This window comes from Dendrobates tinctorius, unplaced genomic scaffold (assembly GCF_039654945.1).
Source record: "Dendrobates tinctorius isolate UK_male_01 unplaced genomic scaffold, ASM3965494v1 ptg000332l, whole genome shotgun sequence".
NCBI lineage: Eukaryota > Metazoa > Chordata > Amphibia > Anura > Dendrobatidae > Dendrobates > Dendrobates tinctorius.
Genome location: NW_027361998.1, coordinates 17,322,893 through 17,348,875, shown reverse-complemented (window position 1 = coordinate 17,348,875; position 25,983 = coordinate 17,322,893). Strand labels below are relative to the sequence as shown.

Below are 25,983 nucleotides of genomic sequence, written 5' to 3'. Positions count from 1 at the left end.
ATCTCTGCGTACACTTTTGGACACTGGACACTTGTGGATTGTGTGCGGCCCACTGATATCTGAGCGCTATGTGACACGCTCGATGGCACAGCTGCCTGTGACCAAAGTGACGAGAGGATAATGGAGATTTTGAATCTCTGCGTACACTTTTGGACACTGGACACTTGTGGATTGTGTGAGGCCCACTGATATCTGAGCGCTATGTGACACGCTCGATGGCACAGCTGCCTGTGACCAAAGTGACGAGAGGATAATGGAGATTTTGAATCTCTGCGTACACTTTTGGACACTGGACACTTGTGGATTGTGTGAGGCCCACTGATATCTGAGCGCTATGTGACACGCTCGATGGCACAGCTGCCTGTGACCAAAGTGACGAGAGGATAATGGAGATTTTGAATCTCTGCGTACACTTTTGGACACTGGACACTTGTGGATTGTGTGAGTCCCACTGATATCTGAGCGCTATGTGACACGCTCGATGGCACAGCTGCCTGTGACCAAAGTGACGAGAGGATAATGGAGATTTTGAATCTCTGCGTGCACTTTTGGACACTGGACACTTGTGGATTGTGTTAGGCCCACTGATATCTGAGCGCTATGTGACACGCTCGATGGCACAGCTGCCTGTTACCAAAGTGACGAGAGGATAATGGAGATTTTGAATCTCTGCGTACACTTTTGGACACTGGACACTTGTGGATTGTGTGAGGCCCACTGATATCTGAGCGCTATGTGACACGCTCGATGGCACAGCTGCCTGTGACCAAAGTGACGAGAGGATAATGGAGATTTTGAATCTCTGAGTACACTTTTGGACACTGGACACTTGTGGATTGTGTGAGGCCCACTGATATCTGAGCGCTATGTGACACGCTCGATGGCACAGCTGTGACAAAAGTGACTAGAGGATAAGGGAGATTGGATTGCTTTTAAAAAAGCAGTTTGCGGAGCAGTGGGTAAACAGCAATGTCAGCGTGTCAGGAAGCCTTAAAAGGCAGCCCAACAACCAACACCACTGATGCACCACAATATAGCCTCCCCTTGCACTGCACACACAGTGACTTGTGTGTTGTGCAGGCCAAATCGCTAGCAGCAGAAGCAGTTTTTTTGTCTTCTTCCCTGCCTAACGCGCTCCCTACAGAATCAGCAGCAACCTCTCCATATACTAAGATCGGCAGAAGTAAGATGATGGTCGGCGTGCACGCCCTTTTATACCCCCTGTGACGCCCACCAAAGCAAGCCAATCACTTGCATGCCCTTCTGAAAGATGGTGGTGACCCGTGCCTAGGTCATCACGTTGCCCACAGTGTCCGTGGATCCTGATTGGCTGAAAAAGAGCGCAAAACAAACTTTTGAAACGCGACTTTGGCGCGTAAGTCGCCGACCTCGCGGCCGACCTCATCCTAGGGTCGGGTTTCGTTTCATGAAACCCGACTTTGCCAAAAGTCGGCGACTTTTGAATTTTTTCGACCCGTTTCGCTCAACTCTAGTGATAACGGCTACACTACAGAAACCGGATGCAAGGGCTTACTGTGGTGACAACAAGCAATCGAGATCAAGAACTGAAAGTCAAAAGCTTGGATACCAAAGAGTAACAGCGTGTTTCTGCCCAGTTTCAAACTGGGGACCTTTCGCGTGTTAGGCGAACGTGATAACCACTACACTACAGAAACCGGCTGCGGAAGGTTACTGTGGTCATGACGAGCCATCGAGAACAAAGACTCAACGTCAAAAGCTTTAATATCAACGCCTAATGTCATGCTTCTATCCAGTTTCGAACTGGGGACCGTTCGCGTGTGAGGTGAACGTGACAACAACTACACTTCAGAAACTCCATGCAAAGCTAAAGATGTTTAAACATGCTGAAATGAACTTGAAAAAGAAAAAAACAGCCAGCCAAAGTCAAGAGGTCTTCCTCTATGTCTGAAGACAGGACAAAGTGCATTTTGCAACACAGGAACCTTTCATTTGTCAGGCTATTGGAGAAAAAGAACAAACAGGGAAACAAAACCATGCTCCACAAAACATTCTCATGCCTTTGTCCAAAAGCCAAAAAGAAAAAGCACCTAGATGCCTGCTTTCGCACCTTGATCCTATCAGGTGTTACTTGAATTAGGAACACTTAGACACTGTCAAAAACACACATGCTTGCCAAAAGCAAAAACGGGTAGAAATAATCACATTGGTAAAAGTAATGCTCATTAAACCAGCAATAGAATATGCTAACTAAGGCTAATTAAGCCAACAATATACGTTTGTGATCAAAATAAAGAAAAGCCACATGTTTCTGCCCGGGATCAAAACAGGGAACTTTCAGGAGGATGGCAAACAGGACAATCACTACACTACAGTAACCAGACAAGAGCGTTTACTGTGGTCATGGCAAGCATTAAAGATCAAGCACTCATTGTCAAAAGCGCTAGTTTGCAAGAGGAACGCTGTTTTTCTGCCCAGTTTCGAACTGAGGACCTTTCGCTTGTAAAAAGAACGTGATAACCGCTACACTACAGAAACAAAACGATTCAAACAAACAAAAAATGCTGTGGTCATGGCAAGCAATAAAGAACAAGCACTGAAAGTCAAAAAGATAGTTTTCCAAGAGAAAAAGCTGTGTATCTGCCCAGTTTCGAACTGGGGACCTTTCGCGTGTGAGTCAAACGTGATAACCGCTACACTACAGAAACCAGCTGCAAGCGCTTACTGTGGTGACAGCAAGCAATCGAGATCAAGAACTGAAAGTCAAAAGCTTGGACACCAAAGGGTAAGAGCGTGTTTCTGCCCAGTTTCGAACTGGGGACCTTTCGCGTGTTAGGCGAACGTGATAACCACTACACTACAGAAACCTGCTGCAGAAGGTTACTGTGGTCATGACGAGCCATCGAGAACAAAGACTCAACGTCAAAAGCTTTAATATCAACGCCTAATGTCATGCTTCTATCCAGTTTGGAACTAGGGACCGTTCGCGTGTGAGGTGAACGTGACAACCACTACACTTCAGAGGATGGCAAACAGGACAATCACTACACTACAGTAATCAGACAAGAGCGTTTACTGTGGTCATGGCAAGCATTAAAGATCAAGCACTCATTGTCAAAAGCGCTAGTTTGCAAGAGGAACGCTGTGTTTCTGCCCAGTTTCGAACTGAGGACCTTTCGCGTGTAAAGCAAACGTGATAACCGCTACACTACAGAAACCAACCAATTCAAACAAACAAAAGATGCAGTGGTCATGGCAAGCAATAAAGAACAAGCACTGAAAGTCAAAAAGATCGTTTTCCAAGAGAAAAAGCTGTGTTTCTGCCCAGTTTCGAACTGGGGACCTTTCGCGTGTGAGACGAACGTGATAACGGCTACACTACAGAAAGCGGATGCAAGCGCTTACTGTGGTGACAACAAGCAATCGAGATCAAGAACTGAAAGACAAAAGCTTGGATACCAAAGGGTAAGGCTGGTTTCACATTTGCGTTTTTTTGCGCTGGAAAAAAACGCATACCTGCGCATGCGTTTTTTCCCCTATATTTAACATGGGTGCGCATACCTGCGCGCTGGTAAGCGCTCGTATGCGATTTTCATGCGCTGCGTTTTTTTGGGGTGTGCGTTTGTATTTTCCAGACGCAGCATGTTGCATTTTTTGGCCCTGCAAAAAAGCGCATGCGCACGTATGCGCACGTTTTGCGCTAAAAATGGCCATTATAGCCTATGGATGCGCATACGTGCGCACTGGCATGCGCATGTAAGCGTTTTTTTAGCGCTGCGTTTTTTTGGTAGTGTCCACTTGTTGTACTAGTTATAATCTTCTAAAGTCAAAAAAAAAAAGTCTATATAAAGGAGGTGCCTGCCAAAACTCTGCCACTACTACACTGACAGATTGGAGAGCAGACAGTCAACAAGGAACCCATCTGATCAGCGAAGAATGTGAGTATATTACATTATATGCCTGTCCTTTTAAATTATGTATGTACTAATGATTTTTATTATTTTTACATGCAGTATGTCTTCAGAATCCGAGTATTCCCCATCGCGGCAGGAATTGGCGCAAGCAGACCGTGAGGTGATTATTTTCGTGCATCTGGTAAGTATATCTGCTGCTTCTCCAAATCTCTTACGTTTTTTTCTACTTTTCTAAGACATCGTCATCATCATCATCTTCTGCGGAATGGACTAGTGAGGGCGAAGAGCAGGAGCAGCGAAGCCAAGTCCCGGTGGTGATACGGAATGTATGTATCAAATGATTTGTAATGTTCTTTATTTTTTATCTTCTATTTTTACTCTTTTTTATGTTTCTTTTTTTGTAACTTTTTATTCAATTTAAATTTGATTATTCTAATGAATGTGTTTTGTCTTGGTTCCACAACGGGATGAAGACATCTACCTGGATAATGAGCAGCTCATCAGCCTGGTCCAGGAGCGTTCGCCGTTGTGGGACAGCCGTGACCGGCTGCACAAGGACATTGTGGTGACCCGGCGGCTATGGAATGAGGTGGCCGCAGCGTTGATGGATGGCTGGGACAGCGCCACAGCATCCTCCAAAAAGGCGTTTAGTGAGTATTTCCCTGCTCTGTATTGTGCCGCAGTGACTGTTGTCCTTGACGGCACTGTTGGGTTTCGTGCTAGGTGTATTCTAGCAGGAAACCCAACAGTGTCATTGGGGTCTACAGTGACTGCTTTGAGTATTGTATTGCTACATTGTGCCGCAGTGACTGTTGTCCTTGACGGCACTGTTGGGTTTCGTGCTAGGTGTATTCTAGCAGGAAACCCAACAGTGTCATCGGGGTCTACAGTGACTGCTTTGAGTATTGTATTGCTACATTGTGCCGCAGTGACTGTTGTCCTTGACGGCACTGTTGGGTTTCGTGCTAGGTGTATTCTAGCAGGAAACCCAACAGTGTCATCGGGGTCTACAGTGACTGCTTTGAGTATTGTATTGCTACATTGTGCCGCAGTGACTGTTGTCCTTGACGGCACTGTTGGGTTTCGTGCTAGGTGTATTCTAGCAGGAAACCCAACAGTGTCATCGGGGTCTACAGTGACCGCTTTGAGTATTGTATTGCTACATTGTGCCGCAGTGACTGTTGTCCTTGACGGCACTGTTGGGTTTCGTGCTAGGTGTATTCTAGCAGGAAACCCAACAGTGTCATCGGGGTCTACAGTGACTGCTTTGAGTATTGTATTGCTATATTGTGCCGCAGTGACTGTTGTCCTTGACGGCACTGTTTTTTTTTTAACAACAGTGGACAAAGTACGAACACGTTGGCGTTCGATCAAGGACCGCTTCAACAGTGATGTTCGTGCTGAGGGCCAGGTTCGCAGTGGAGCTGCGTCAAGGACCAGAACTAGATACCGTCACTATCACGCGTTGCAGTTCCTAAGACCGGTCCTTGCCACGAGATCGTAAGTATTATAAATTTTGGGTTTTTATTTTTATTAATCTGTGTTTTTCTAATCCACAGCTGATGCTTCTTGTAAAGGCATGGTAGTAATGATTTTCCTTTATTCCACAGCACCTGGAGCAGCACCCTGCAACCTGGCCCTGGAGCGGTCCTTCCTCGGACGTCCTCTGACCCGTCCCAGCCATCCGACAGCCAGGAAGCACCTTGCAGGTCAGCCACACACACAGCTGGTGACCAGGAAGCTGGGCCATCAGGTGTTCCCCTGTCCCAGGTCTCTGCCACTGGTTATGCGGGCACTACCTGCCAGCAGCAGAGGGCCTTGGACAGGAATGTCTTGCCCGAGTTTATGCATTTGAGCGAGGCCTTTAATTCCAGCCTCAAGTCACTGTCCGACAGAGTTGAAAGCGGTTTTGCACTCATGGAACGTGGTTTTAACCACTTTGAACACCGCTTCAATTCTGTAGAACAGCGCCTTGACCGTCTGGAGGCCGACCTCAACAGACCAGCACACCATTTTTTTAGTAAGATTGAAAAGGGCATGGCGGAACACCTTAGTCCTGAGCAACAGCTGAATGTGCTGCAGGCCTGCAACAATGCTTTCTTGCAGGCTATGCAGCATAATCGGTACGGTCAGCAGTCAGTGGTGTCATTTCCACCTGTGCCACCATTGACTCGCTTCACCTCACTACCGACTTGTGCTGCATACCACTGCACGGACACCTCTATTCAAAGCCAGGACACCCACCGTTACACCACCACAAGTCTGAGTGCAGCTGGTCACTTCACCGACACCACCATGGCAAGCGCTGCTCCTGTCTGGAGCACCACCGCCACTCCCATGCATGCGTGGAGCTCAGCCACCACTAGGCAAACATGGAACAGCCCTGCCGCTACAACAACATGTACTAGCCCTGCCACCACCACTCTGCAAACCTGGACCATCACTGCCGCCACCAGTCCTCCTGCAAGGACGAGCACTGCCAACGAAGAGCAGCAGCAGCAGCCACCTCAGCAGCAGCAGCCACCTCAGCAGCAGCAGCAACCACCTCAGCAGCAGCCACCACAGCAGCAGCAGCAGCCACCACCGCAGCAGCCGCCACCTCAGCAGCAGCAGCCACCTCAGCAGCAGCAGCCACACCAGCAGCAGCAGCCACCTCAGCAGCAGCAGCCACACCAGCAGCAGCAGCCACCTCAGCAGCAGCCGCCACCTCAGCAGCAGCCGCCACCTCAGCAGCAGCAGCAGCCACACCAGCAGACGGGGGACCTACACTCAATATTTGCCCCTAGTTCAAGGCGAAATCTATCAAGGCGGGCATTGGGCCAAAGTCGGTCCAGGCACACAAGCCTACGGCGACATGCCATTACAACTAATGTACCTGAACAGATTTCCTCTCCTCCAAGTGTTCCTAGTTTAATTCCCTTAACTGGACTACCTTCCCCCACAAGTTTTGTTGCCCCTTCCCCTCAAACACCGTCTTCAACTTCAAGTGTTGCATATTCCCTGCACACCCCCAAATTGAAACCATCTGCCCCCAAACGCCGTAAAAAATAATTTTTTGGTTTACTTTTTTTGATTAAAAATAAATTTACATTTGTGGTTCACCATTAAAAAGTTTCATTAATGTTGTTTGCGCCGCTCACACACACTGATGGGTAAATACATGTTAAAAACCAACCCAAGGCCTAGTATAGTCATATGTGAAATACCACGGCCTAGTATAGTCATACCAAGGCCTAGTGTAATAACTCTAGTTTTACCAACTTGGATCTGGTTTCATGAAAAACAAACTGTTGAAACTTGTCTAAAAAATAAGTTTCTTTCTAGTTTCAACAGTTTGTTTTTTGTGAAACAAGATGCTAGTTGTTAAAAATGGAGTTATTACAGTAGGCCTTGGTATGACTATACTAGGCCGTGGTATTTCACATATTACTATACTACTAGCCCCAAGGCCTACTATACTCATATTTGAAATACCACGGCCTAGTGTAGTCATTCCAAGGCCTAGTGTAATAACTCTAGTTTTACCAACTAGAATCTGGTTTCATGAAAAACAAACTGTTGAAACTTGTCAAGTTTCACCAGTTTGTTTTTCGTGAAACAAGATCCTAGTTGGTAAAAATCGAGTAGGCCTTGGTATGACTATACTAGGCCGTGGTATTTCACATATGACTATACTAGTAGGCCCAAGGCCTACTATACTCATATTTGAAATACCACGGCCTAGTATAGTTATTCCAAGGCCTAGTGTAATAACTTGTAAGTTGGAATGGAGCAGATTACATTCATCCACTCAATGCTGACTTGTATTCACCATTGACTTTCATTGGGGTTGGGTTTTGAGGGTTGTGTTTTGAGAAAATCACATACTTTTTTTTCAACTAGTTGCACAATTTTCTCTTGAAAAAATTTGGTTTCCTGATTCATGGCCTGCAGCTTTGCTCGTTCCAATATATTTCACGCAGACTAGCAATGCTGCATTTTAACTCGTATGTGTATTTACCTGCCCAGGTGTGTGAACATCAAAAAATTCAGTTATACATGGGAAGTTTTTTATTTAATTGGAGTTTAAAAAATGTAGTGCACTCAGTAATGGTATCAAATAAGGTTTTTTATTACCATAAACAAACAAAAACATTACACCATTTCATCTTGCCAGTGCACCCGTCCTACATCAGAAATAAAGTAGGCCGCAAATTGGTCCCTCATTTGGCCAACTTCAACGGATGACCTGAGAGTGTGCTGAGTGAATTCAGGCAATGGGTTAGGAGCATCATCGTCCAGTTCAAAGGTCGGGTGCTCTTTAGCCATCACAAAGTTATGTAGAACCACACAGGCCTTCACCACCTCATCGACTGTTTCAAGTTTAAGATTAATGGCCGTGCCCAGAATTCGCCATCTGGAGACAAGAATCCCAAAAGCACACTCGACAGTTCTTCTGGCCCTGGTCAGCCTGTAATTAAATATTTTTTTGGTGTGGTCCAAGTCACGGCTGGAGTAGGGTTTCAGTAAGTTTCCGCACATTTGAAAAGCCTCATCGCCAACCATTACAAAGGGCAGTGGCGGAGCTTCGGTGTGAGGAAGAGGCCGTGGCATAGGGAAATTAAATTGGTTGCCATACAACCTCCGGCCCATGTCTGAGTTTTTAAAAGCCTGTGAGTCATTACCACGGCCAAATGCTCCAATGTCCACTGCTACAAACATACATCCGGCATCCGCAATCGCCATGAGTACTATTGAAAAGTACTTTTTGTAATTATAGTACTCAGATCCCGTTCTTTGGGGTTTGATGATCCGTATGTGTTTACCATCAACAGCTCCCAAACAGTTGGGAAAATTGCATACTGTCCAGAATTTGTCAGCAATTTCCATCCACTTTTCAGCGGTGGGCAGGGGCATAAATTCTGAACAAAGAACATTCCAGAGAGCCCGGCAGGTGTCAGCAACAATTCCAGACAAGGTAGAAATTCCAATACGGTACTGGAAGTGTAGTAAAGATAGGGTTTCTCCAGTCGCCAGGAATCTGTGAACAGACAAAGAAGTAAAATTAATATTTATGTATATTATTTTAAAAAACTATAAAATAAAATATTAGTACATTCACGAAAACTAATTACCCAAGGTTTTGAATACTAAATTTAAAAAAAACTTCAGACCGCACCACTTGGTTTTTAAAACATACCGTAATGTCACCAGTAGCCGTTCCTCAGGAGGAATCGCACGACGGAGCTGTGTGTCCTGTCTCCGGATGGATTGTTGGACACGAGCAAGCAAATCCATGAAACTTTCGTGGGACATCCGGATATAATCTGTAAATTTCTCCGGGTTTGACTGGAGCTCGCTGTAGAGGGTGTGGTATGCCCCACGGCTCTCCCGGAGTTCAACAATCGGATGTATCCACATACGCCGCCGTCTTCGCTGCCTCTCTCTCTTCCTTTGTTCATGGCAAGCAACTGCATACGCCTGAGCCATCGCGATGTCCAAATCCAAGTTGAAGTGAAAACTCTTCCAGCGCAGATCCATGGTCACGAGAAGAATCAAGCAAATGTGAAGAATACTGTAGACAGGGTCTATATATTAACATACCACACCCACAATGCAGTCCCATTGGTCTTGTGTGTTGTTGATTGGTTGTTTTTTCTTTTTTGTGGGGTTTTTCCAAAATCTGTAAAAAAACGCAAACGCACAAAAAACGCATACAAACGCGCAAAAACGCTGCGTTTTTTTCCTGCATGCGCATAAAAATGCTTGAAAAAAACGCAGCGTTTGTATGCATTTGTATGCGTTATTTTAATGCGTTTTTTTTGCAGGAAAAACGCGCTGCAAGAAGAAGCAAGTGTGAAACTAGCCTAACGGCGTGTTTCTGCCCAGTTTCGAACTGGGGATCTTTCGTGTGTTAGGCGAACGTGATAACCACTACACTACAGAAACCGGCTGCGGAAGGTTACTGTGGTCATGACGAGCCATCGAGAACAAAGACTCAACGTCAAAAGCTTTAATATCAACGCCTAATGTCATGCTTCTATCCAGTTTCGAACTGGTGACCGTTCGCGTGTGAGGTAAACGTGACAACCATAATACTTCAGAAACTCCATGCAAAGATAAAGATGTTTAAACATGCTGAAATGAACTTGAAAAAGAAAAAAACAGCCAGCCAAAGTCAAGAGGTCTTCCTCTATGTCTGAAGACAGGACAAAGTGCAGTTTGCTACACAGGAACCTTTCATTTGTCAGGCTATTGGAGAAAAAGAACAAACAGGGAAACAAAACCATGCTCCACAAAACATTCTCATGCCTTTGTCCAAAAGCCAAAAAGAAAAAGCACCTAGATGCCTGCTTTCGCACCTTGATCCTATCAGGTGTTACTTGAATTAGGAACACTTAGACACTGTCAAAAACACACATGCTTGCCAAAAGCAAAAACGGGTAGAAATAATCACATTGGTAAAAGTAATGCTCATTAAACCAGCAATAGAATATGCTAACTAAGGCTAATTAAGCCAACAATATACGTTTGTGATCAAAATAAAGAAAAGCCACATGTTTCTGCCCAGGATCAAAACAGGGAACTTTCAGGAGGATGGCAAACATGACAATCACTACACTACAGTAACCAGACAAGAGCGTTTACTGTGGTCATGGAAAGCATTAAAGATAAAGCACTCATTGTCAAAAGCATTAGTTTCCAAGAGGAACGCTGTGTTTCTGCCCAGTTTCGAACTGAGGACCTTTCGCGTGTAAAGCGAACGTGATAACCGCTACACTACAGAAACCAACCGATTCAAACAAACAAAAAATGCTGTGGTCATGGCAAGCAATAAAGAACAATCACTGAAAGTCAAAAAGATCGTTTTCCAAGAGAAAAAGTTGTGTTTCTGCCCAGTTTCGAACTGGGGACCTTTCGCGTGTGAGGCGAATGTGATAACCGCTACACTACAGAAACCGGCTGAGGAAGGTTACTGTGGTCATGACGAGCCATCGAGAACAAAGACTCAACGTCAAAAGCTTTAATATCAACGCCTAATGTCATGCTTCTATCCAGTTTCGAACTGGGGACCGTTCGCGTGTGAGGTGAACGTGACAACCACTACACTTCAGAAACTCCATGCAAAGCTAAAGATGTTTAAACATGCTGAAATGAACTTGAAAAAGAAAAAAACAGCCAGCCAAAGTCAAGAGGTCTTCCTCTATGTCTGAAGACAGGACAAAGTGCATTTTGCAATACAGGAACCTTTCATTTGTCAGGCTATTGGAGAAAAAGAACAAACAGGGAAACAAAACCATGTGTAAAGCAAACGTGATAACCGCTACACTACAGAAACCAACCGATTCAAACAAACAAAAAATGCTGTGGTCATGGCAAGCAATAAAGAACAAGCACTGAAAGTCAAAAAGATTGTTTTCCAAGAGAAAAAGCTGTGTTTCTGCCCAGTTTCGAACTGGGGACCTTTCGCGTGTGAGGCGAACGTGATTACCACTACACTACAGAAACCGGATGCAAGCGTTTACTGTGGTGACAACAAGCAATCGAGATCAAGAACTGAAAGTCAAAAGCTTGGATACCAAAGGGTAACAGCGTGTTTCTGCCCATAGAATCATAGAATCATAGAATCGTAGAGTTGGAAGGGACCTCCTGGGCCATCTGGTCCAACCCCCTGCTCAAAGCAGGATTCGCTAAATCATCCCAGTCAGATGTCTGTCCAGCCTCTGTTTGAAGACTTCCATTGAAGGAGAACTCACCACTTCTCGTGGCAGCCTGTTCCACTCATTGATCACTCTAACTGTCAAAAAGTTTTTTCTAATATCTAATCTGTGTCTCTTCCCATTCAGTTTCATCCCATTGCTTCTAGTCTTTCCTTGTGCAAATGAGAATAAAGTTGATCCTTCTACAATGTGACAGCCCTTTAGATATTTGTAGACAGCTATTAAGTCTCCTCTCAGTCTTCTCTTTTGCAAACTAAACATTCCCAAATCCTGCAACCTTTCCTCATAAGACAGGGTTTGCAGACCGGTCACCATTCTGGTCGCTCTATTCTGAACTTGCTCCAGTTTGTTGATGTCTTTTTTAAAATGTGGTGCCCAAAACTGGACACAATATTCCAGATGAGGTCTGACCAAAGAGGAGTAGAGGTAAATAATGACTTCACGTGATCTAGACTGTATGCTTCTGTTAATACATCCTAGAATTGCATTTGCCTTTTTTGCTGCTGCATCACACTGTTGACTCATATTCAGTCTGTGATCTATTAGTATACCCAAGTCTTTTTCACATGTGCTGTCACTTAGCCCTATTCCTCCCATTCTATATATGCTTTTTCCATTTTTATTGCCCAGATGTAGTACTTTGCATTTCTCCCTGTTAAAAACCATTCTGTTAGTTGCTGCCCACTTCTCCAGTTTATTTAAATCTTTTTGAATCCTCTCTCTCTCTTCTCTAGTATTAGCTATCCCTCCTAGCTTTGTGTCATCAGCAAATTTAATCAGTTTACCCTCAATTCCTTCATCTAAATCGTTGATAAAGATGTTGAACAATACAGGGCCCAGGACAGAGCCCTGTGGTACCCCACTTGAGACATTCTTCCAACTGGATGTGCAGCCATTTACGACCACTCTTTGGGTCCGATCACTAAGCCAGTTATGAATCCACCTAACAGTTGCCTTGTCCATTCCATACTTAGTCATTTTTTCAATAAGGATTGTATGAGAGACTTTGTCAAATGCTTTGCTGAAGTCAAGATATACTATATCTACAGCATTTCCTTGATCCACCCAATCAGTGATACCGTCATAGAAGGAAATTAAGTTAGTCTGACATGACTTATTAGTTAGAAACCCATGCTGACTCTGTTTAATCACTTCATTCTTATCCAGGTATTGACATACATGTTGTTTAATAATTTGTTCAAAGATCTTTCCTGGTATAGAAGTCAGACTCACCGGCCTATAGTTGCCTGGGTCCACCTTCTTCCCCTTTTTGAAGATAGGAACAACATTTGCTCTTCTCCAGTCTTCTGGCACTTCTCCTGTTCTCCAAGAATTTTCAAAGATTATGGAGAGGGGTTCAAAAATTTCTTCTGCTATCTCCTTCAGTACTCTGGGGTGTAATTCATCTGGACCTGGAGACTTGAATTCATTTAGGTTAGCTAAGTGTTTCCTCACTATCTTTCTGTTTATAGATATCCTGGATTCTTCTATTCCCTTAATAGGATAGTGAATAACAGTTGATGTTGCATTTCCTTTCTGAGAGAAAACAGATGCAAAATAGGAATTTAAAAGTTCAGCCTTCTCAACATCCTGTCTTACCATTTCATCATTTTCATCCTGTAAAAATCCTATAGCATCTTTGACTTTTGTTTTACTTTTGACATATCCCCAAAATCCTTTATTATTGCTTTTGACATCTCTTGCAAGCCTCAGTTCATTTTCAGCTTTAGCTAATCTGATTTGTGCCCTGCAGGTTCTGCAGACAGCATTATATTCTTCTTTAGATATGCCTCCCTCTTTCCATTTTATAAACATTTTTTTCTTCCTTTTTAGCATGTGCTTAAGTTCTGTGTTCATCCATCCTGGTTTCCTTAAATGCTTCCTATTCTTCCCTCTTTTCGGAATTGTTAACAACTGTGGTTTGAGAATTTCATTTTTCAAGATTTCCCATCCTTCCTGGACATTTTTGTCTTTAAGGATATCCAGCCATTGGATCCCTCCAATTCTCTTTCTGAATCCCTTAAAATCTGCCTTTCTGAAATCTAACCTTGACGTCTGAGTCTTCACAGGTCTTCCACCTCTAGTTATCCAAAATTCTAAAATAGCATGGTCGCTACCTCCTAGGGTCCCAGCCACTTTTACCTCCTCAACCATTTCCTCCCTGTTTATAAGGATTAGATCCAAGGTAGCAGTTCCCCTTGTTTTCTCCCCTACCTTTTGGAAGATAAAGTTGTCAGCAAGAGAGGATAAGAATTTCCTTGACCTGTTAGTTTTGCCTGAGAGAGATTCCCAACAAATGTCTGGATAGTTGAAATCTCCCATGACAACTATGTCATATTTTTTGGAGAACTTGGCCATCTGATGCATAAAGAGTTCATCTATATCTTTGGCTTGCACAGGCGGCCTGTAGTAAATGCCTACAATGGTGTCCTTTCCATTGTTCTGTCCTTGTATTCTTACCCAAACAGTTTCCACAGAACTCCCAGTCTCTGAAGCTTCAATCTCTGTGCAGATATACGCGTTTCGAACGCGTTTCAAACTGGGGACCATTTTCGAACTGGGGGCGGTTAGGCGAACGTGATAACCACTACACTAAAGAAACCGCCTGCGGAAGGTTACTGTGGTCATGACGAGCCATCGAGAACAAAGACTCAACGTCAAAAGCTTTAATATCAACGCCTAATGTCATGCTTCTATTCAGTTTCGAACTGGGGACCTTTCACGTGTGAGGCAAACGTGATAACCGCTACACTACAGAAACCGGATGCAAGCGGTTACTGTGGTGACAACACGCAATCGAGATCAAGAACTGAAAGTCAAAAGCTTGGTTACCAAAGGTTAACAGCGTGTTTCTGCCCAGCTTCGAACTGGGGACCTTTCGCGTGTTAGGCGAACGTGATAACCACTACACTACAGAAATGGGCTGTGGAAGGTTACTGTGGTCATGACGAGCCATCGAGAACAAAGACTCAACGTCAAAAGCTTTAATATCAACGCCTAATGTCATGCTTCTACCCAGTTTCGAACTGGGGACCGTTCGCGTGTGAGGTGAACGTGACAACCACTACACTTCAGAAACTCCATGCAAAGCTAAAGATGTTTAAACATGCTGAAATGAACTTGAAAAAGAAAAAAACAGCCAGCCAAAGTCAAGAGGTCTTCCTCTATGTCTGAAGACAGGACAAAGTGCATTTTGCAACACAGGAACCTTTCATTTGTCAGGCTATTGGAGAAAAAGAACAAACAGGGAAACAAAACCATGCTCCACAAAACATTCTCATGCCTTTGTCCAAAAGCCAAAAAGAAAAAGCACCTAGATGCCTGCTTTCGCACCTTGATCCTATCAGGTGTTACTTGAATTAGGAACACTTAGACACTGTCAAAAACACACATGCTTGCCAAAAGCAAAAACGGGTAGAAATAATCACATTGGTAAAAGAAATGCTCATTAAACCAGCAATAGAATATGCTAACTAAGGCTAATTAAGCCAACAATATACGTTTGTGATCAAATAAAGAAAAGCCACATGTTTCTGCCCGGGATCAAAACAGGGAACTTTCAGGAGGATGGCAAACAGGACAATCACTACACTACAGTAACCAGACAAGAGCGTTTACTGTGGTCATGGCAAGCATTAAAGATCAAGCACTCATTGTCAAAAGCACTAGTTTGCAAGAGGAACGCTTTGTTTCTGCCCAGTTTCGAACTGAGGACCTTTCGCGTGTAAAGCGAACTTGATAACCGCTACACTACAGAAAACAGCCGATTCAAGCAAGCAAAAAATGCTGTGGTCATGGCAAGCAAAAAAGAACAAGCACTGAAAGTCAAAAAGATCGTTTTCCAAGAGAAAAAGCTGTGTTTCTGCCCAGTTTCGAACTGGGGACCTTTCGCGTAAGAGGCGAACGTGATAACCGCTACACTACAGAAAGCGGATGCAAGTGCTTACTGTGGTGACAACAAGCAATCGAGATCAAGAACTGAAAGTCAAAAGCTTGGATACCAACGGGTAACAGCGTGTTTCTGCCCAGTTTCGAACTGGGGACCTTTCGCGTGTTAGGCGAACGTGATAACCACTACACTACAGAAACCGGCTGTGGAAGGTTACTGTGGTCATGACGAGCCATCGAGAACAAAGACTCAACGTCAAAAGCTTCAATATCAACGCCTAATGTCATGCTTCTATCTAGTTTCAAAATGGGGACCGTTCGCTTGTGAGGTGAACGTGACAACCACTACACTTCAGAAACTCCATGCAAAGCTAAAGATGTTTAAACATGCTGAAATGAACTTGAAAAAGAAAAAAACAGCCAGCCAAAGTCAAGAGGTCTTCCTCTATGTCTGAAGACAGGACAAAGTGCATTTTGCAACACAGGAACCTTTCATTTGTCAGGCTATTGGAGAAAAAGAACAAACAGGGAAACAAAACCATGATCCACAAAACATTCTCATGCCTTTGTCCAAAAGCCAAAAAGAAAAAGCACATAGATGCCTGCTTTCGCACCTTGATCCTATCAGGTGTTACTTGAATTAGGAACACTTGGACACTGTCAAAAACACACATGCTTGCCAAAAGCAAAAACGGGTAGAAATAATCACATTGGTAAAAGTAATGCTCATTAAACCAGCAATAGAATATGCTAACTAAGGCTAATTAAGCCAACAATATACGTTTGTGATCAAAATAAAGAAAAGCCACATGTTTCTGCCCGGGATCAAAACAGGGAACTTTCAGGAGGATGGCAAACAGGACAATCACTACACTACAGTAACCAGACAAGAGCATTTACTGTGGTCATGGCAAGCATTAAAGATCAAGCACTCATTGTCAGATGCGCTAGTTTGCAAGAGGAACACTGTGTTTCTGCCCAGTTTCGAACTGAGGCCCTTTCTCGTGTAATGCAAACGTGATAACCGCTACACTACAGAAACCAACAGATTCAAACAAACAAAAAATGCTGTGGTCATGGCAAGCAATAAAGAACAAGCACTGAAAGTCAAAAAGATCGTTTTCCAAGAGAAAAAGCTGTGTTTCTGCCCAGTTTCGAACTGGGGACCTTTCGCGTGTGAGGCGAACGTGATAACAGCTACACTACAGAAACCGGAAGCAAGCGCTTACTGTGGTGACAACAAGCAATCGAGATCAAGAACTGAAAGTCAAAAGCTTGGATACCAAAGGGTAACAGCGTGGTTCTGCCCAGTTTCGAACTGGGGACCTTTCGCGTGTTAGGCGAACGTGATAACCACTATACTACAGAAACAGGCTGCGGTAGGTTACTGTGGTCATGACGAGCCATCGAGAACAAAGACTCAACGTCAAAAGCTTTAATATCAACACATAATGTCATGCTTCTATCCAGTTTCGAACTGGGGACCGTTCGCGTGTGAGGTGAACGTGACAACCACTACACTGGAGAAACTCCATGCAAAGCTAAAGATGTTTAAACGTGCTGAAATGAACTTGAAAAAGAAAAAAACAGCCAGCCAAAGTCAAGAGGTCTTCCTCTATGTCTGAAGACAGGACAAAGTGCATTTTGTAACTCAGGAACCTTTCATTTGTCAGGCTATTGGAGAAAAAGAACAAACAGGGAAACAAAACCATGCTCCACAAAACATTCTCATGCCTTTGTCCAAAAGCCAAAAAGAAAAAGCACCTAGATGCCTGCTTTCGCACCTTGATCCTATCAGGTGTTACTTGAATTAGGAACACTTAGACACTGTCAAAAACACACATGCTTGCCAAAAGCAAAAACGGGTAGAAATAATCACATTGGTAAAAGTAATGCTCATTAAACCAGCAATAGAATATGCTAACTAAGGCTAATTAAGCCAACAATATACGTTTGTGATCAAAATAAAGAAAAGCCACATGTTTCTGCCCGGGATCAAAACAGGGAACTTTCAGGAGGATGGCAAACAGGACAATCACTACACTACAGTAACAAGACAAGAGCGTTTACTGTGGTCATGGCAAGCATTAAAGATCAAGCACTCATTGTCAAAAGCGCTAGTTTGCAAGAGAAACACTGTGTTTCTGCCCAGTTTCGAACTGAGGACCTTTCGCGTGTAAAGCGAACGTAATAACCGCTACACTACAGAAACCAACCGATTCAAACAAACAAAAAATGCTGTGGTCATGGCAAGCAATAAAGAACAAGCACTGAAAGTCAACAAGATCGTTTTCCAAGAGAAAAAGCTGTGTTTCTGCCCAGTTTCGAACTGGGGACCTTTCGCGTGTGAGGCGAACGTGATAACAGCTACACTACAGAAACCGGATGCAAGCGCTTACTGTGGTGACAACAAGCAATCGAGATCAAGAACTGAAAGTCAAAAGCTTGGATACCAAAGGGTAACAGCGTGTTTCTCCCCAGTTTCTAACTGGGGACCTTTCGCGTGTTAGGCGAATGTGATAACCACTACACTACAGAAACCATCTGCAGAAGGTTACTGTGGTCATGATGAGCCATCGAGAACAAAGACTCAACGTCAAAAGCTTTAATATCAACGCCTAATGTCATGCTTCTATCCAGTTTCGAACTGGGGACCGTTCGCGTGTGAGGTGAACATGACAACCACTACACTTCAGAAAATCCATGCAAAGCTAAAGATGTTTAAACATGCTGAAATGAACTTGAAAAAGAAAAAAACAGCCAGCCAAAGTCAAGAGGTCTTCCTCTATGTCTGAAGACAGGACAAAGTGCAGTTTGCAACACAGGAACCTTTCATTTGTCAGGCTATTGGAGAAAAAGAACAAACAGGGAAACAAAACCATGCTCCACAAAACATTCTCATGCCTTTGTCCAAAAGCCAAAAAGAAAAAGCACCTAGATGCCTGCTTTCGCAGCTTGATCCTATTAGGTGTTACTTGAATTAGGAACACTTAGACACTGTCAAAAACACACATGCTTGCCAAAAGCAAAAACGGGTAGAAATAATCACATTGGTAAAAGTAATGCTCTTTAAACCAGCAATAGAATATGCTAACTAAGGCTAATTAAGCCAACAATATACGTTTGTGATCAAAATAAAGAAAAGACACATGTTTCTGCCCGGGATCAAAACAGGGAACTTTCAGGAGGATGGCAAACAGGACAATCACTACACTACAGTAACCAGACAAGAGCGTTTACTGTGGTCATGGCAAGCATTAAAGATCAAGCACTCATTGTCAAAAGTGCTAGTTTGCAAGAGGACCGCTGTGTTTCTGCCCAGTTTCGAACTGAGGACCTTTCACGTGTTAAGCGAACATGATAACCGCTACACTACAGAAACCAACCGAGTGAAACAAACAAAAAATGCTGTGGTCATGGCAAGCAATAAAGAACAAGCACTGAAAGTCAAAAAGATCGTTTTCCAAGAGGAAAAGCTGTGTTTCTGCCCAGTTTCGAACTGGGGACCTTTCGCGTGTGAGGCGAACGTGATAACCGCTACACTACAGAAACCGGATGCAAGTGCTTACTGTGGTGACATCAAGCAATCGAGATCAAGAACTGAAAGTCAAAAGCTTGGATACCAAAGGGTAACAGCGAGTTTCTGCCCAGTTTCGAACTGGTGACCTTTCGCGTGTTAGGCGAACGTGATAACCACTACACTACAGAAACCTGCTGCGGAAGGTTACTGTGGTCATGATGAGCCATCGAGAACAAAGACTCAACGTCAAGAGCTTTAATATCAACACCTAACGTCATGCTTCTATCCAGTTTCGAACTGTGGACCTTTCGCGTGTGAGGTGAACGTGACAACCACTACACTTCAGAAACTCCATGCAAAGATAAAGATGTTTAAACATGCTGAAATGAACTTGAAAAAGAAAAAAACAGCCAGCCAAAGTCAAGAGGTCTTCCACTATGTCTGAAGACAGGACAAAGTGCATTTTGCAACACAGGAACCTTTCATTTGTCAGGCTATTGGAGAAAAAGAACAAACAGGGAAACAAAACCATGCGCCACTAAACATTCTCATGCCTTTGTCCAAAAGCCAAAAAGAAAAGCACCTAGATGCCTGCTTTCGCACCTTGATCCTATCAGGTGTTACTTGAATTAGGAACACTTAGACACTGTCAAAAACACACATGCTTGCCAAAAGCAAAAACGGGTAGAAATAATCACATTGGTAAAAGTAATGCTCATTAAACCAGCAATAGAATATGCTAACTAAGGCTAATTAAGCAAACAATATACGTTTGTGATCAAAATAAAGAACAGCCACATGTTTCTGCCAGGGATCAAAACAGGGAACTTTCAGGAGGATGGCAAACAGGACAATCACTACACTACAGTAACCAGACAAGAGCGTTTACTGTGGTCATGGCAAGCATTAAAGATCAAGCACTCATTGTCAAAAGCGCTAGTTTGCAAGTGGAACGCTGTGCTTCTGCCCAGTTTCGAACAGAGGACCTTTCGCGTGTAAAGCTAACGTGATAACGTCTACACTACAGAAACCAACTGATTTAAAAAAAACAAAAAATGCTGTGGTCATGGCAAGCAATAAAGAACAAGCACTGAAAGTCAAAAAGATTGTTTTCCAAGAGAAAAGCTGAGTTTCTGCCCAGTTTCGACCTGGGGACCTTTCGCGTGTGAGGCAAACGTAATAACCACTACACTACAGAAACCAGATGCAAGCGCTTAATGTGGTGACAACAAGCAAACGAGATCAAGAACTGAAAGTCAAAAGCTTGGATACCAAAGGGTAACAGCGTGTTTCTGCCCAGTTTCGAACTGGGGACTTTTCGCGTGTGAGGCGAATGTAATAACCGCTACACTACAGAAACCGGATGCAAGCGTTTACTGTGGTGACAACAAGCAATCGAGATCAAGAACTGAAAGTCAAAAGCTTGGATACCAAAGGGTAACAGCGTGTTTCTAACTGGGGACCTTTCGCGTGTTAGGCGAACGTGATAACCACTACACTACAGAAACCGGCTGAGGAAGGTTACTGTGGTCATGACGAGCCATCGAGAACAAAGACTCAACGTCAAAAGCTTTAATATCAACACCTAATGTCATGCTTCTATCCAGTTTCGAACTGGGGACCGTTTGCGCGTGAGGTGAACGTGACAACCACTACACTTCAGAAACTCCATGCAAAGCTAAAGATGTTTAAACATGCTGAAATGAACTTGAAAAAGAAAAAAAGAGCCAGCCAAAGTCAAGAGGTCTTCCTCTATGTCTGAAGACAGGACAAAGTGCATTTTGCAACACAGGAACCTTTCATTTGTCAGGCTATTGGAGAAAAAGAACAAACAGGGAAACAAAACCATGCTCCACAAAACATTCTCATGCCTTTGTGCAAAAGCCAAAAAGAAAAAGCACCTAGATGCCTGCTTTCACACCTTGATCCTATCAGGCGTTACTTGAATTAGGAACACTTAGACACTGTCAAAAACACACATGCTTGCCAAAAGCAAAAACGGGTAGAAATAATCACATTGGTAAAAGTAATGCTCATTAAACTAGCAATAGAATATGCTAACTAATGCTAATTAAGCCAACAATATACATTTGTGATCAAAATAAAGAAAAGCCACATGTTTCTGCCCGGGATCAAAACAGGGAACTTTCAGGAGGATGGTGATAGGAACTGAAGGAGTTAAATTGAGTTCTGTCTATGTTGCATTTTCTTGTTTAAAACTTATCTTTTCTGTTCCCTTGTGAACCAAGGTCAAATACTCCTGCTTTTTAGCCTACATGACTTTCTTTGTAGAAAACAAGTTGTGAAATCATTTTTTATACTGCGCATGTCTATAAATGTTTAAATTCTTTGCTATAAAAGATGGAAGCCTAACTGATAAGCCAGAGGCGTCTTGGCAGGCATCCCGAGTGGTATTATACAGCTTGTGTCTGTGTTATCCTTCTCGACGAAGCAATCAATTAGAGACATATGGTGCCTTACACCCAAGAACATCGGTCCTTCAGAAGAAAGAGATATCTGAGGGATCCCAACAGTTTCCTGGTGCCCGAAACAGGGACCTGATATAGGCACCTCTCCAAGACTACCTGATCTACAGACCACTCCAGTTACTGATGAAATTGTGAACAGCAGACCTAAACACCTGGCCAGGTAAGAGATCAATTCTTCTCTTCTCTGCTCTTCATAATCTATAATTATAACTAAGGTCCGTATCAAGGGGAATCTAGTAGAGGAGGGGGCTGTAAAATCAGGTCCATATAAGAACTCTGAGGAAATCGGGTGTGACACGCATATGTAATTCCTGTCCGAATGAGAGGCTATTGCAGATTCTGCCTGTGTACTGCTATTTTTAGGAGAAGAACTGATGCAAATCATAACGGGTATGGTGATTGGACATTTGCAGGGACAACCCCAGACACAAACATAAAAAGTTTCATCACTTCAAGAAGGGAGAACAGTGGTGGGTATTGTTAGCATTGAATACACATGTCCCATTGAGTGACATGTTGAGAGGTCTGACATTACGGAATATAAGGCTGGGTGAACAGTTCATACTGCGCAGCCCGGACGGACAAGTTTTTCACAATAGACGGTTCCGCACTAGGAATAGAGGAGGTTGTTGAGTGACTGCCTTGATTTGAAGGACTGTGGAAAGTAGACAAATAAGCTGCACAGTAGGTATTCGTTCAAAGAGTGGTGATATTGCCTAACTGGGTCATGTGACAGCGTCCTTTCAGGGAGGTCACCGCCTAAGCTTAAATCAACACCCTTTACGAATAAACCTTGTGACAGATAAGAGTGTGACCGAATGAGCACAGGACCACGAAATGAGCCTGTGACAGGATATGACTGAAGAACCCCGATAAATGGATACTTTGTTTACAATCCTGTGTGTTGTGGGAGTGTTACTGTTCGGATGCTACCTAGTATATAAGTACACGAGACACGTAGTACAAGGAGGAACAGACACCCCGTTTAACCTGTTGGCACCTTAGGAAGAAGGTAACGAGGTATAGTAGAGCCTAGTCTTGAGCTTACCCAATACACCACCTAAGGCAGGGGACTAACAGGAAGAAATAAGAGAAACAGGATAGAAAGATGGGGAACAGTCAGGGAAAGACACCTGAAGAAGGAGACCGGTTATGTGATATAATTGAGGATAGATATGGAAGTAGTGCAGCAAAGAACCTGGAAAAAGTATTAATCAAATCCAAAGTGCAAGATAGGCAGGCTGTGTGAATCCTTGTATATATGTCTATGAGAACCTCTGAATAAGATGAGAGATGAGTAATTGAGTAAAAAAAAAAAAAAATCAGTGAATGAGCACGTATGAATGAATCATCACACATCATTTTTGTGTCAAGAGATTTGTGACCTTTCTAGTTGTGGTGGAATCCCGGACAGATGCGTTATAGATATTTCAAATCTACATCTGAGACTGAATGAATTGAGTAATGATATAGTTCATGTTATATGTGGCATTACATTGTAAAGTTTACTGAATGCATTTGGCCAGAAAAAGGGCAAGACATGGTTAATCTCATTATACAGTTATCTGCCCTTACAGTGAAATCCCGTGATTTTGAGTTTCTTTGTAGAAATTGATTTTGATAAGTCTAAAGAACTACAGAATTCTGTGAAGGACGACGCTGCATTCTGACGGGAGGGAGGAAGGATGGCGCTGCGCAGTTTTTCTTCTCCCTTCGCTCTTATCTCTGCTGAGTGTGAGCTGTGCTCAAAATTCTCTGTAATTCTATCCGTAAGGTACGCGCTGAAAGATTTGTGCATTTTAAAGCAACAGTACTTAATTGAAGATTGGAAGTTAAAAGTAAGATATGGTGCCTAATTTAGAAGGGAATTGTAAGTGATTGTTTGGTCATTAATGTGTTTGAACCTGCTTCTAGTTGTGTGATTGATTTGTATAGAAAATTGTGTCAAATTACAAAAGACAGAGAAGGAAGGAAGCAGTAAAACAAGTGGGACAAATATTGAAAAAGGCAAAAATACCAGAGCGTGAATGTTTGGATGTACAAAAAGGCACAGACAAGGGAAGAAAATAGCAAGTGAATAAATGATGCTTGAGAATGTGCGGCAGTATGGAAGGTGTATTATGAATGTTTGATTGACAAAGTGTATCCAGAGACCCAGACAAAACAGATGGACTTGTAAACACTGTGGTCAGACTCAGACAAACCCAGACTGAATAGCTACTTGTGTGACCTGTGCTACTGACCTAAGCGAATTGCACTAAATCCTATCCAGACAAGATCATAAGAAGCTGACATAATAGTGTGGATAGTGGGTAGTGGGGACATTGGCCCTTGAGGAGTAAGCTGACAGTAGACATCAGACGACCAACCCCATCAGGACCTAGAAGTGTGACTAGAATAAGAAAGATGCAGGAGTATTGTCCCTGGAGCCCCTCTGACCAGCTAGCTTTGCTGAAGCAGCTGCCTGACCCTGAAGACCAACCATTCCTGTTTTACAGACACATAAAGGAAGTACAGCAGACATATAAGTGTACCTGGGCAGACCTAGAGAGGTTGGTGAGTTTAAAGGCAGGTGACGCACTAGGACATATAATTAAGACACACACAGATGTGACAAAGAATCAGGCTTGGGGCATGGATGATAAATCTGCACGATCTGGGGAGACGTACTGTGAGTCACTAAGACAATGGGCTGCAGTGGAACAATCAGAGCAGTCTGTACTCCTGACTAATGTGACACAGCAAAAAGGAGAGAGTGTAGAGATGTACTTTGGACGGTTACAGCTGAAATGGGCAGACATGGGGTACATTTGCATAAACCCACTTGATGTTAGAATACTGGTGAATGCATTCATTGACGGTATGAACAAAGACTTACGAGACGCAGTACAGACAGCCAGACCTGAATGGAGACATGTAGATCTGAAAGACCTCCTTAAGGTAGCTAAAGAAATTGAGCAAACAAGGACAATAAAACGACCTGTCATGTATGCTGGAGCACAAGGAAAAAAGTGGAGACGTAATAGGGAAGGCATGTGAGATGACACTGACGTTTCTTTTGACAATCTATTCCCCACATGACATCCATGCCATACTCCTACAAGTTCAACCAAAACATCTGTCTATGGCCAGATAGCTCCAACTTGAGTGTGCTCTACTAATTCCTGAGTATGTCACTCCTCACAAGATGTAACGTTCTGAATCCAGCCACCCTCCTGCCTGTGCATTCAGAAAAGGGGGAATTGGTGACCGTATTAGCAAGTGAGGAAGGATACTTTGACATGACGCATGAACATGTCTGCATAGAACTGATGAGTCAGGAGACAGTTGGGTTTGCACACATTCATGAAAAACCTGTTCCTAATGCAGACTTTGAGTTTCTTTTTTGTAGATGGCCCCAGATACCACCAGGATGGACGATTCTACACTGGATATGCAGTAGTATCCTCACATGAGGTAATCCGAGCGGAACCACTCTCTCCTCACATGTCTGCGCAGGAGGCAGAGTTGAAGGCACTCACTGAGGCGTGTAGAGCCGCTGCAGGTAAAGTCGCTAATATTTTCACAGATTCGAAGCCCATTAAAAATGCAGAGCTGGTGAAACAATTGATGGAGGCATTGATGTTACCAGTCCAGGTTGGCATTGTCAAGGTAAAAGCACACACAAAGGTGACTCCGTGGAGGTAGAGGGCAATAGAAGGGCGAACGAGGCTGCTAAAATAGCACAAGGCGGCCTAGAGAGAGCAGTGGACGGTGGCGGGGAGTCAGCGTATTCCAGCCACATTGGGTCTAGATGTCCTGAAATCCCTCCAGCAAAAGGCTGCCCAAACAGAGAAGGTACACCAGGGGAGACTGGGAGCTGAGCTGAACTCAAATGGAGTATGGGAGAATAAGGATAAAATGTGCCCACCAAAGTCCCTGTTCCCAATCATGGCGCAAGCAGCACATGGCCCCAATCACACCTCAAAAAGTCACATGTGTGCCATGGTAGATGCCTTCTGGATCGCTCCTGGTTTCAGTTACGCAGCCGCGAAACTTGTACAATCATGCCTCATCTGTGCACAGCACAACCCAGGTAAAACAGTAAAAGTCCCTAAGAAAGCGACACCTAGGCCTCTCTACCCGTTTCAGAGACGGCAGATTGACGACATACAGCTACCAAGGTAGGAGTGTATGCAAATATCCTAGTATGTGTAGATCTCTTCTCTGGATGGCCAGAGGCCTACCCGGTGAAAACGGCTACAGCTCGAGCCACTGCAAAGAAACTGGTGATGGAACTAGTACCACGATTCGGTGTCCCTGAAACAATTGAATCAGACAGAGGTACACACTTTACTGCTGAGGTAATGCAAAATGTAATGCAAATGATAGGTGTAGAACAAGCATTTCATACACCCTACCACCCACAGAGTTCAGGGAAGGTAGAAAGAATGAACGGGACACTAAAATTGAAAATACAGAAAACCATGGAGCAGACCCATAGACCATGGCCA

At 43.6% G+C, this 25,983-nt stretch overlaps 12 non-coding genes across 12 annotated transcripts; all 12 read right to left on the bottom strand.

Moving 5' to 3' along the window:
* Positions 1-1,603: 1,603 nt before the first annotated feature.
* Positions 1,604-1,676, bottom strand: TRNAV-AAC (transfer RNA valine (anticodon AAC)). The gene has a single exon. It is a non-coding gene; the product is annotated as a tRNA-Val (tRNA).
* Positions 1,677-2,773: 1,097 nt separating this feature from the next.
* Positions 2,774-2,846, bottom strand: TRNAV-AAC (transfer RNA valine (anticodon AAC)). Its single transcript has one exon. It is a non-coding gene; the product is annotated as a tRNA-Val (tRNA).
* A 278-nt stretch (positions 2,847-3,124) lies between these two features.
* Positions 3,125-3,197, bottom strand: TRNAV-UAC (transfer RNA valine (anticodon UAC)). Its single transcript has one exon. It is a non-coding gene; the product is annotated as a tRNA-Val (tRNA).
* Positions 3,198-10,589: 7,392 nt separating this feature from the next.
* TRNAV-UAC (transfer RNA valine (anticodon UAC)) lies at positions 10,590-10,662 on the bottom strand. The gene has a single exon. It is a non-coding gene; the product is annotated as a tRNA-Val (tRNA).
* A 97-nt stretch (positions 10,663-10,759) lies between these two features.
* Positions 10,760-10,832, bottom strand: TRNAV-CAC (transfer RNA valine (anticodon CAC)). Its single transcript has one exon. It is a non-coding gene; the product is annotated as a tRNA-Val (tRNA).
* Positions 10,833-11,308: 476 nt separating this feature from the next.
* Positions 11,309-11,381, bottom strand: TRNAV-CAC (transfer RNA valine (anticodon CAC)). The gene has a single exon. It is a non-coding gene; the product is annotated as a tRNA-Val (tRNA).
* Positions 11,382-14,440: 3,059 nt separating this feature from the next.
* TRNAV-AAC (transfer RNA valine (anticodon AAC)) lies at positions 14,441-14,513 on the bottom strand. The gene has a single exon. It is a non-coding gene; the product is annotated as a tRNA-Val (tRNA).
* Positions 14,514-15,609: 1,096 nt separating this feature from the next.
* On the bottom strand, positions 15,610-15,682 carry TRNAV-AAC (transfer RNA valine (anticodon AAC)). Its single transcript has one exon. It is a non-coding gene; the product is annotated as a tRNA-Val (tRNA).
* Positions 15,683-16,620: 938 nt separating this feature from the next.
* TRNAV-CAC (transfer RNA valine (anticodon CAC)) lies at positions 16,621-16,693 on the bottom strand. Its single transcript has one exon. It is a non-coding gene; the product is annotated as a tRNA-Val (tRNA).
* A 927-nt stretch (positions 16,694-17,620) lies between these two features.
* On the bottom strand, positions 17,621-17,693 carry TRNAV-UAC (transfer RNA valine (anticodon UAC)). Its single transcript has one exon. It is a non-coding gene; the product is annotated as a tRNA-Val (tRNA).
* Positions 17,694-17,790: 97 nt separating this feature from the next.
* Positions 17,791-17,863, bottom strand: TRNAV-CAC (transfer RNA valine (anticodon CAC)). The gene has a single exon. It is a non-coding gene; the product is annotated as a tRNA-Val (tRNA).
* Positions 17,864-18,960: 1,097 nt separating this feature from the next.
* TRNAV-CAC (transfer RNA valine (anticodon CAC)) lies at positions 18,961-19,033 on the bottom strand. Its single transcript has one exon. It is a non-coding gene; the product is annotated as a tRNA-Val (tRNA).
* Between the last annotated feature and the right edge of the window lie 6,950 nt (positions 19,034-25,983).